The sequence below is a fragment of the Chelon labrosus genome (assembly GCF_963514085.1).
Source record: "Chelon labrosus genome assembly, chromosome: 4".
NCBI lineage: Eukaryota > Metazoa > Chordata > Actinopteri > Mugiliformes > Mugilidae > Chelon > Chelon labrosus.
Genome location: NC_140340.1, coordinates 27,658,363 through 27,670,712, shown reverse-complemented (window position 1 = coordinate 27,670,712; position 12,350 = coordinate 27,658,363).

The following is a 12,350-nucleotide window of genomic DNA, read 5'->3' as shown; positions in this document are numbered from 1 at the left end:
CCGCCTATGGAACATGCTCCCATCTCACGTTCGAAACACAGACTCTCTGACATGCTCCAAAGCCAGACTCAAAACTCATCTTTTTAAAATAGCTTATTCCCTTCTCATTTCTATGCACTTTTAAGTCTGCTTTTATTTATATTGCATTGTGTGTTTTATTCTTATACAACAAGCGAAACAAGCATTACATAAAAACATTGCTGGTGTAGGCACAGAGCTGGCTGGGTCTAGTTGCTGTCTTTAGTTGCTGTCTCTGCCCTCTATTTGAAAATAAATTATCATCAACAACTGAGCAGCATGTGGGTTTTCTCCAAGTCCGACATCAGCATGGTGAATTATGGTAAGAAGTAGTGGATGGTATTTTCTTGCAGTTTGGGGAATTAGGGGTGTTTCCATCATATGTCAATCATCTCAGTCGCTGCCATTGCTGCCTCAAAGTTGAGTTTAGCTTGTGGTAAGTCACCGAGTGCATTAAAATTGCATATTCTCTTCTCACAACATCGCTGCTAGTCTCGTCCTGTGTGTACACTGCTCTAGCCTTTCATAATATCTGTCCCTCTTCTTTACCTTCCTCATACCAGTCCCTACAGGCTTGTTGTGACCACCAGTAATGGGCCAAATGACCTCTAGTTCTCCTAACTCTCCTTCATTACACTGAAGCTGCTGGTTATTGGACTGGGGAGAGGCTGAGATGGTAATGTGCCATGGCACAAGGGGCACAACTGATGACATTAAACTCTCAGATCAAACCCCGCGCGCCTGTTCGAGCCAGAAATCATAAACACAAATTCATTTGCATATCTGGAACTCATTTACATATTTGAAACTGAAAAGCAATCACCGACACATGCCATTTTTCAGTCACCAATAAAACCTTCGGTAAATGAACTGTTTAACATCACAGCTTTTCAGTGTAATAGATGAAGTTCTGTGTTTGCTGCACATTTCAAAGCATGAAACTGTGGATATAATGAAGCCATAATGCAAAACTGAGGAGTCCAGGCGCTCTGTCTGTGTCTGAGTTGATGTGCCATGGTGTGCTCAGGAATAATAATGATGTAAAAGGATAATCATTCATATTGTAGTTCAGAGACTACAAAGACGCTGTCCCTTTGGAAGAGTCGTGAGCAGGGAAAGCTGGAAGAAAAAAGAAGAGGAACAACACCTCCTGCAGTTTTGCATGCTATTGAAAGTGTTGCAAGGGGCGCGCTGTGCCAGATGAGAAAGCCAAAGAGTGATGCGTGTTGAAGCAAATTGATCCTATCTGAAAGGGCTCAGAAAACTTTAGCCCAGATCAAAGCTCGTGCTAAGGCACTCAGATCACCCAGTGAAAAGGCAGAGTGGCGGGGGAAGAAAGAAAAGAGAGGGAGTGTCTTGTCCTGTCTAATTATACATTTCAGACAGTTCGCCACCAATTATCTCCCCTTCAGTAGCATCTGCCCTTCGCATGACCGCAAAGCTAATGTGTGGCAAGCCCACCGTTGGGTTGGAAACTCAAGCCTAATGTATGGTAAGCTGCTGGAATTTCCCCAATATCTGACGATATAGAATTCAAGGTGAGACAAAGGTTTGAGCTTAGTCTGTTCAGGTAATTGGTGCAATATTATCATGGAGTACTGGCAAATACTAACAACCATGGCCTTTGTGATTCTGACACCCTACTGCACTGGACTGTCAGAGGTGTACTTCTCTGTAGGCCAATTTGATGTGAGTCTCCACAGAAAGCAACATTCCAATCACAGGCGTTTGTTTGCCTTGTGGGGCCAGTCGGGTACGTCAGTGCAGAGGTGGTGTTTCAGTCATTAGAGTGGCCGCTGTTTTTGCTCAAGACTTGTGGCAAAATGCTGCGTAAAAGGCAGCGAAGCAGTCCGCTACCTTCACGCAGGTCCCCCAAACTCCCTACGGCTATTCCAGAAGCTGCGCCCAAACATAATATCAACACAAAATTCTGGAAAATCTGACAAAGCAGTGTTAAAAAACATTATATGTGCATATGGAGGTATACAGATCTTAAATGTCATGGTCAGATATAATTGATTGTGTAATTGGAACAACAGTTTTTGCAATATTGAATGTCTTAAACTGGTCATTTTTATTTTATTTCCAAACTTTTGTTACGACACAGTCTTCCTCTGGAAAGAAACTACAGAGGACAGGAAGAATCTGTGGAGTACCAACTGACCGTAGAGATGGAAAACATACCGTTTGAGACATATTGTGATTTTTTTCACTGGAATACGGATGCAGGATTTTTGTTTTTAAGATTTACAGCAAGATTATTTGCTGTAAAAAAAACAAATATGTGTGTGAAACCTCATCAAAGCCACAAACCTCCTCTCCTTCTGTGCAGCTCGTTGGGAACCTGCAAAGGTGCCTCAGGCTCCTTTTAACAACTCACTATCTCAAATGTCTTCCTTAATTGTGGCATAATTAGCCAAACTTTATTAGTGTCAGACAGCATTCATATCATGTGTTCATCATTTCTCTGAACCGTCTTTAAAGGTTGAATAAGCGAACCTTGCATTGGCTGGATCACACACAGATCTTTATTAGGAATCACAGCTTCCATCGGGTTTCTAAGTTTACTCGACAGAACGAATACACTCACTTTTGACTCACAAACAGTTTCTGGGTTTCCATTCCTTACTTTATGAGTCTTAATATCTGCTGGTTTCCATTAGAAACACAGATCGTTTGTCATTTTAAGCTATTCATCATGCAGCGAGCCACAAGAATTGATTTGGCCATTCCAGTGAAATATTTAATACCCTGATATTTAAATCATTGTTGATAACAAAACATCAGCTCAATGCCTAAAATTATTTTGACAAATGTAACTGCAATTTTAAAAAGGAAAAACCTTTGGAAATAAACTGTACTGGAGAAAAAAACCAAAACAAAAAAAAAAAACATTATAGACTGGAGTGCTGTAGGAGCTGGAATGGTTTTGCTACAACCTGAATGGTGCGACTCGCTGGCTTAGATAAATCATGCAGTCGGGGGTCTGTGGGCTTCAGCAAAGTGAATCAGCCAGATGCAAAAGTGTGTGCACGTACGTGTGTGCATGTGTATGTGTGTGTCCATGAAAGAGCAGACCTTTCCCACACGGCAAAAGGCTTCACTGGAGCAGACAATTGCAATGTAGCCATGTGAGAACGGAGCAAGATGGAGTCACTTTTGCTGACGGCTCATAGTAAACCCAACAATTTTGATATGGGAAGACACTATATGCCAGAGGCTGGACAAACATTAAGAAAGTCTCCACAAAGGCTCCCATCTGCTTGTTGAGGGGAGGCTGTAAGCTGCTGAAATTTTATTAAACCTCAGAATTTTATGTGGCCTGTGCATGTACTGTACGGACGGGTATTAGTGGGTGTATGTAAACGTTAATGAGTATGAATGATAGATGATAGATCATCTTACCAACACCATACTGGCTAACAAACAGACTCTGAGCGTTACACGGACTCATATGGAAACATTCTGAAGTGACTTGATAAAAGCGTTAACGTCAGAGTTTGATTAAGATTTGTTGTATTTTCTCTGTCTGTATAAAAAATAGGTGCTTGTTCCTAGTGAAACAAATCCGAGCGACATTTATATCATCATCTTTTGAGTTTGGAGGGAAACAGAAATACAGCATTCAGTTCAGTCACACTTCACACAGATGTAATGTCTTATGGAGTTTTAATGTTGTGAAGCTGTACTGTAAAACAGATTGCCAATGTTATTTTGTCCCTGAGGGTTTCTGCCATTTTCAGATGTATAGATCCAATGCGGAGGCACTGAGCCATGGCGTCAGTGCTGAAGGGCTGCTTCCTCTCGCATGGCAGAGCTTATTGGTGGCATTAGGTCTAATAGCCATCAGTGCAACCTTTGTGCCTTCACTTACAGCAGTCGTAATGTGGCCTAACGATAACATAAAAAGTCAATGTACGGGGAGACCACGGGTAGGTACGCCGAAAAGGATTGGACGCTGAACGGAGATTGTTATGATCCACGGTCAAGCTCACGCCCTGAAAGTGTCTGAGGGAAATGTGAAAATACAACCAAGACATAAAAAAGCATTTATTTAACGGAATAAAGACCAAGATTTATGATCAAACGCGTTGGAAAATCCACCAGTTTGCTTCTGAACTCAACCCCGGCGACTGTAGCATTCTCATTATCATCGTCTGCAGCATCAAAGACACTTCCAACACAACGCTCCATAAAAATAACCTCCACGTTTTCACTTTAAGGGGATGGTTTTAATGCATGTACATACATAAATGGGAGCACAGAACATATTTTTATACAGTCTTCAATTCGCTCAAGCATGTAATGTCAGCTGTCATGTGGGTGATGTATATATTTTGTAATCGTTACTGCAGGATCAAGTTGATATGTCAAGCATGCCGTAATGGTTACAGAGGTCTAATAATGCAACTCACCCTGCCATTTCAGGCACAAATGTGACACAAATGATATAGTGATTCATACTTATGGTAGCATGACACAAAAAATGTGGGTCACAGGACTGCGTCAATCAAACTAAAATTTCATTACATCTAGAGTGATTGATGATTCAGAACAAGGGAATACCTGTGTTAGAGTTTGATTAGCAATCGCTCCTACATTTCCGTTTAACAGATTTAGAGCTCGAATTGATGTTCCCACCAACTTCTTGTTCTTTAGTACATGTTGTTATTCTGAGTTTTTACCCATTGTCACGCCTGGCAACTTCTGTGTTTGTAAAATATATTGAATTAGCTCTCTGTAGTTTAAATACACATACACACTAATGTTTAGCTAAATACATTTTGCCCTCCTGTCCTCCTCTCTCTCTCTCTTCCTCTCGTTCCCTCTCTCCCTCCAGCAGATAAAGCCAATCTTGGGGCTGGCTCCTGCCACAAAACGTTCTGTAATAGTCTAATTGTGGCTAATGGTTTGTGCAGCTAATTAAAGTGTATGAATTACAATAATCAGTCAGCCGCGTGGAGGCCATGCCGCCTCATGCTGTTCCTCCGAGCGTGGAAGGCCAAGACCGGAGAGGGGGGAGTGGAAGTGGGGGTTGAGTACAAAGGAAAAGAGGTGAGATGAAAGTGATGAAGAGGAGGGGTGACAAAAGCTTGAACCTAAATCCCAAGGCCGTTTGACCTCATCAGTATTTCACGTATGACAGAAACAGCCAAGATGGATAGGAGGGAAGTAGGCAAAAAGGAAAACAGGCTATTAATAGGATTTTACAAGCTGCAATCCAGTAGTTTTTTTTTTTTTTTGATTATTTCTAAGAATATATAAAGCAAGGAACTAACATGGCACAAACACATTATTTGTTAGATTGACATAATGCAGTTTTCATGGTCAGGAGGGGATTTATTTCTACCTGATTCACTACTTTGAAGGAACTGTGTGATATTTTTCAAAATATGCTTATTCACTTTACTGCTGCAAGTTAGACGAGGGGATCACTACCACTCTCATGTTTATCAAATATGAAGCTAATGCCAGAGACAGACCAGAACAGAGAGTAGTTAGCTTTAATAGCTTTAAAGGAGTTAGAGTTAGAATTACCACCTTGCAGTTGTATGCCTCCAGAAAAACCAGTCAAGTTGCAGTTTACAACCAAGTCTGTCCCGACTAATATAATAAATGTAAAACGTTTTTTTTTTTTTTGAAGGTTATTAAGTGTATTACAATGTGCAAGATTCGAATGAGTAATTTCCCCTGAGAAATGCGCTGACTTCACTGACATGGTGAGAGAGTCATGAAATTGTGCAACACCAACCACCTGAAGCTCAACATCACCTCTGAACCACCAGAGGAACAGGACGTCTTATTTGTCACCCAGGAAGTGAAGAGGTCGACTCCTACTAGACATTTGGGTGAAGTTATATATATAGTTAGGATGTGAATTCTCGAGTTATGGCCATAAAATGTGAGGTCCCAGTGACCTTCGAGCTTGGACCAACCAATCCATGCTCAAGCCCAAATTATATTTTCAAAGATGAAGACACAATTTGTTGTGTTCATGACAATGTTCATGACAATGGGATAGACAAACCAAAAGCATGTGGCCGAAGTTGCTGCCAGTGTGGAAGCATAATAAAACCTATATGCACCTCTAAAGCTAAGCAATCATTCCGTTATTTCTTGGTTGTCAAATCTGAATCAAGTTTAAAAAAAGACCATGTGTAGTTTTCTAGGGGTACATTGTCATCATTGTGATGCAATCAGCTCAGAATGTCACGACACAAAATATGGTCCTGTAAAAACATTGTAATACATGCAATACATGGATGGAGTATGTCACCACATGTGATTTTTGTAGTAAAGGTTTAGTTTTTTAATTTGCTAAACCTGCTGGAAAGATAACAGTGTACATATTACTTGTCAGAATATTTCTGCATGAGAATACAGAAATTAATTGATGGGACTGGGGACCACTGATACACTCCCGTCTTTGTACATTTAACAAACAGGATACAAAGTGTTATTAAGCAACCCTGAAAAGTGCCGGCAGGTGTATTGTATGTACTGGACAGAGATGCCCATTGCTAACCCTCACTTTGTTGTAGATTCATAATTAACTTCCCTTTCCCACTCTCTGCAAGGAAGTGAATGAGTTCATTTCCCAAACGGTAGAACTATGTCTTAAAGGTGACTGATCAAATGCTTTAATACCTGGCATCATCTGAATTCCTCCGCCGTATTAAACCTGTCGACCAAGTAGAGTGGTAACTGCAAAGTATTATTTCCAGATACTATAGCTCTGCATTTGAAAGCCAATTAAGAACAGAGAGTGGCTGCATTTCCCTAACCGGAATAAACCACCTTGAGTAAAGCTACGGGCAGCAGCCCCTTTCTTGGTTTAAGTGCACATAATGGCAGTAGTAAAGTTTTACAGGCCGGCTTTGAGATCATTACATTGTGCACAAAGTGTCTCCTTGTCAGTTACATGTTAAACAAATGAGGACAGCAATCATAAAGAATGCCCTTGTAAAATATACAAAAGCATGCACAAATGCATTCTGCACACAGCCATTTATTCTGTGATATAGACACAGCAAATATTGTTACAGAATAACATGGGGATTTATTCCTTCCATTTGCCTCTGAGAAATACACTTGACAGTCACTGGCATCCTATAGATGCAAAACAAAGACACGGGGAAGTGAAGAAACTAAAAGCGACTGACGGCCAAACTACACAAATGGAAAAACAGGACGGAAGAAATAGAACATAAAGCATGAGAGGTGATGACAGAGCGTGGGCTGGAGGAGAATTGTAAATCCTGATGGACAAAGAGCACAGAAGGGGGAAGAGAGCAAAATTGTGATGACAGTTTTTATACAGAGAATTTCAGAGAATGAATGATAGAGGCTCACACCCCATTGTTTTGTCTTGTCAAATCAAATGGGTATTTTAGCAAGTTGTCCAAACAATGACTGTTGAAGAAGGAAAGGAATCAATTATTCATGATACAGAGAGCCACTTAATACACGATAGTCGGATACACACACACACAATTTCCTAGATGGTGAAATGACTTAGTAACCAGGCGATTTATTCCCTTTTAATAGGGTCTCAATTGCAGCAGCCACACTCAGACAAATGAGCAAACAAGTCAGAGAGTGACAGTGATATCCATTATGTGTTTAATTATCTTCAAAGTTCCAGTGAAGGGCATTTCTTTGGCTAATGGGGAGACAGTGCTAAGTGTCACAGCAAAGTGCTTCTCAGTGCTCCAACAAAACTGACTATCTGCTCCATTTTGCAGCTTCTTCTTATCTGGGTTTTGACAGGCGTTGTTACATTTGGCAAATTGGCACAATCACTGTCTTCGTCAAAAAAATAACCAACATTTGCTGTTGTTAGTTTCTTTTTCCCTTTCCGATTCCAAGTCAGATTCCCTTAGCAATATATGACTCTGAGTCCCCATTAGCTGCCACTGAAACAAGGCATGTTGATTGGTATATTCAGGGTGACATGATTGAGGCAAAGATTGGGGCCTGGACTGAAATGTCATTTCTGAGTGGGTCTGATTGCATTGTGGTTTTTCCTAATGCAATAATCACACTGAGATTAGCTGGAAATCTCTGACAAAGATTCTCTGAATGCCAACATAGTGTTGTATTTACAGGAAAGAGAGCGGGAAAGAGTTTGTTAAAGTGAAAGTGAAGTTTTAGATTTCCTTGCATGGCTTGTACAAACTTTTCACAGACAATTTAATTGTGTTTATTAAAGGTAACATCAACATTGTTTCTATTTAATTTAAATGGAAGAGAACTCTGCAGCAAGGGAGAAGAAACCGCAACTTCACAGCAAAGAAAACCCAAACACTTAAACAGATTCTTTGGAATTATGGACAGCACACCAGATGATGGGATACTAAAATTCATTAGCTGAACTAAGTGATAAATTACATATTTTCCCCTCCCCCACTTTAATATTTCAGCTCTGCAGCTCCATAGTCCATCTGGGGGTTTGCAATAAGTTACTGTAAAGTCCCAGAATGACTGAGACATGGCTAAATGTTCTTATTTATTTGAGCAGTCAGACATTAAGCTTGGAGTGAAAGGAATGAACGAGAGCATCTGTCGATGGGTGGTGCCATGGCGGTGACTGTCCTACAGCTCCTAAACAGTGCAAGTGCAGATAAATAATCTATGTACAGAACATGGATGGAGTATGTCACCACATCATGCTGTTCACCAGGGCTACAGCCACATGTTCTTTTTGTAGTAAAGATTTTGTTTTCTCAACTTACCTGCTGGAAAGATGACAATGTGCACAATACAAATAATTGGTGGGACAGATGCCACTGATAAATTGATATACAGACCATAGAGATATTTTAATTGTCTCGAATTCTTGTGAAATGTGCCCAAAGCATCACTGTCTGCATCACCCCTTTGCTGCAGAAACTGTCAGGCTGAGCAGGAAAATATAACCAACTAGTCCACAAGAGCAGACATGTGTGCCTGGGTCTGGTTCAGCCAAATTTTTTGCAAGTATTGGTATCATATTGGTATTCTGTCATAGTGCACCACTCAGATTGACAGTAGGAACACACACTGTACCTTCTCCCTGCAAAGAGCTGCATAAAGTTAATCAGCACAATGAAATGTTCCATGCATGAAAGTTGCTGTAGAGAAATCCTTGCAAAAATCTGATACTAAGCTTCTCTTCCATAATTGAAATGTAGTTGTGTAGTTGTAGACGTGTCTACTGGCTTTAATGGCAAAAGGGAAACTGATCATTCAAATATATACATATAAAAGTCTGTGAAACCAAAGGACATGATTGTTGATCTAAAGAAAAAAAATGAAAGTCAATTTTCATACCAGTACTATGGCATGTTGGATTACCAGTAACATTCCAGTCTTGACATCTAGAGGGTCACTCAAAACATTGAAATGGCACAGAGAATCAGCAAGCCCCACTCCAAACATGCACATGCCGCGCATGCACCTCCAAAGAAATTAAATATATACATATGTGTGTATATGTGTGTGTGTGTGTGCATTTATTCAGCTTTGTTAGTCATTGCTTCCAACAGGACGGTTGGAACAGAACAGCGACAAGAGGGACATTTGAGAGGTGGGAAGGGACTATTCAAGTGGCTGCAGTTGATGCGAGGCATCAATCTTTCATATGCTTTGAGGCCACTTCAAATCAATTTCACCCCAGCCGCTTCCAGGCTAATCATGTGGCAGAGGGCAGGCAATGTGCCAAGTCTGTCTGGATAGAGGAAAAAGACAGACAGACACAGAGGCAAACAGACACCCAGTCACACAGACAGATAAGCAGATAGACAGACAAACATCCCAAACCTGCACTGGGCCAGATATGGAGGAGGTTGATCTGAAATGACAGGCAGTCAACCATTCCTGCCTCAACAATATTTGCACTCTGTTTTGGTATACAAATTTATTCCCCTACGTATTCTGGTGTATTCTGAATATTGGAAAAGTTTTGTTTCAAGACCAAGAAGAAGCCCCCATGAACATTGTAAACACACACACACACACACACACACACACACACACACAAAAAAAAACATTCCAAAAGCTTGTTACAAATGCAAAGCATTCACACACACAGGTGGAATGGTTCATTATGTGTAATCCCAACAGCTCTTAGCTCATAAGTAGTGCATGCATATGCAGGGGTGACTCACAAGGCTGGACACATCCCGTGCTGTGCTGTTGAGTTAGTGGTGCATATGTACACTGAGCACGCTGGCTTTGTTTATTCTATTGACTTATTTGTTCTGTCCATCGACTGTGTTCCCCGTAGCCAAGCCTTGCTTTTCTCCCTTTAAATCACCACCTCCTAATTATCTGTCACATTTTCTCCTATCCCATGCCAAAGACACACAATGGCCAATAATGACCCCGTAGACAGCATCTATCAGGCGCTCCGCCATTGATTCCTCTCTCTCCTTTTCACTCTCTCTCATTTTGTCGCTGTTTCCTTCCCTGCTTGCTTGGTCTCCGTCCTCCTTTCTTGTTCAGCCATTTGCCTCCCCCCGTCTCACTTTGTTTCTTATCATTCTGAGTCGGTCTCCACATCACCACAGACCTCATACTGGAAGCCTTAGGTAGAAATGCATCATCCAAATGTATTGTTTTATGGAAATGTCGATGGTCTCCATCAGCAAAAATATGTCCACATCATTCTTTTTAAAGAGGCCAAGAATTGTGTAAACACACTCAAAAATACATGTATGTGCTGTGTGTGGCAATATAAGTTTGAGTCAGAAGTTGCCACATTAAAGTCTGGAAAACTGCCTGAAGTAGAAGCTGTTTAACTGCTGTCACTGGCTGACTGAACAGACAGCGGGGAGTCAAAGTGGGTGACGGGCCAATGTTTGGCCAGAATGGACTCCTATGTGACAGTAATGTAGTTGGAGTGTTAGCTGCCTGAGGGCTGGAGAGAAACTCGTTCCCCTCCCACAGTTTCAGCTGGCATCTGTCCCCCTTGTATGCCTCACCCACAGCCACCACCCTTCATCCCCCCGCTCACTCTCTCCCGCCTCCAAAAGCTTCACCCTGCCGAGAGCACACGAGCACAGGTCATTACAGCAAACTGTCACAGCTAACTGTCACACGGGCCAGGATGCTAGCGTCACTGTCCTCATGTCCTGATGAGCTAGGCTTGTTCCCGGTACAAACATAGCATCCATCTTCTCACCCACCCCTCTGACACACTGAGCACCAGTCTGGGAGAAGTCAACTTATTTATCTAGCGAATGGGCACAGAGAAAGGCCAAGGAGAGCAAACACCTAAAAAAAGGCTCAGGTTTTAAACCACATCACATAAGACATATTTTTCGAAGTTACCTCCGCTGGTACTGATGACATGTTTGAAAAATCGGTTACAAGAAGTGACACATTATTCATGTTCGAGTATCAGAGACCCAAACCATTAAACACAGACATTACTGAATTATATGCACTCTACATATGGTGGCCAGATCCCACAACCAAAGAGGACACTTGGTGGGCATAGAAAAATGTACCAACACATAATGAGATACTCTGGGGCACTCACATATGTGTACAAATGTTTATTTTTCTATACATTTAGTCTTCCCTGGGTGCTTCTAAGAGTTTTTTGTTTGCAAGGAGTTTACTCCACATGCATGAATAATATGAATAATCTATCGCGCACTCCAGGATAAATGTTATTTTAGGTATTACTAGGCTACCGTTAGAAATGAGCTGTCTAACATTATACACTACATGTAAAGGATTTTGACCACACTGCGGCTCTAAGATTTCTTTTGTTAAGCACTTGTTAAGCACAGATGGATGCTTCACAGGGTTGGATTCCACATTGTCATCCTAGGTGGGACTTTCGAGCGCAGTGCTAATCTGGTTTTATTATAATTCTGTTTGTAGAATGGAGAGTAGCTTGTGTCAGCTGTTAATGACACTTCTAATTTATATGACCATATATACATTATGAGGAGTTCCCCAAGGCTCCATTCTTGGACCTCTCCTGGTAAATAACCACAATACATAATGTATTCCAACTAGCTGGCAGACATCACACTTTTGTAACAATCTCAAGGTACTCTAGGTGCATTGAACAATTAAATGACTGGATACATCCACATAGCCAACAGTTCAACAAAGATAAAATTGATTTATTGTTATATTGGAACTAAAGAAAAATAATTAAGTCAGTGCTCAGGTTCACTTATCCTTGACTATTGTAATGCAGGCTTTTCAGGTCTTGCTAAAGGGTCAGCACAAATAGCTAAACATCAAAAAGCAGAATTCACTTTAGTCAGTGTGGAGGAAACTCAAAAAAAAAAAAAAGTTTAGGACTCTAAGTTCTTTTAGATCAGAGCTTA